A 425-nucleotide genomic window follows, 5' to 3' on the forward strand; every position below is an offset into this window, starting at 1 on the left:
TTTTTCCTTTGTTTTCCTTTCCTGAAGAGACATATAGGCAAAAATCTTGCTGCAAGAGATGTCTGAGATTTTTACTGCCTATGTTTTCTTCTATGATTTTTATGGTTTCATGACTTACATTTAAGTTTTTAATACACTTTGAGTTTATTCTTGTGTATGGTGTCTAATTTGATTTTTTTGCACATGCTTGTCCGATTTTCCCAACACCGTTTATTGAAGTGACTGTCTTTATTCCATTGTATGTTCTTTCCTCCTTTACCAAACATTAATTGACCATAAAAGCATAGGTTTATTTCTGGGCTCTCTGTTCTGTTCCATTGATCTATTTGTCTGTTCTTAAACCAATACCAGGCAGTTTTGATTACAATAGCCTTGTGGTATAGTCTGATATCATGTAGTGTGAAACCTCCAACTTTGTTCTTCTT

This window comes from Miniopterus schreibersii (assembly GCF_964146895.1).
Source record: "Miniopterus schreibersii genome assembly, chromosome: 2".
Classification (NCBI taxonomy): domain Eukaryota; kingdom Metazoa; phylum Chordata; class Mammalia; order Chiroptera; family Miniopteridae; genus Miniopterus; species Miniopterus schreibersii.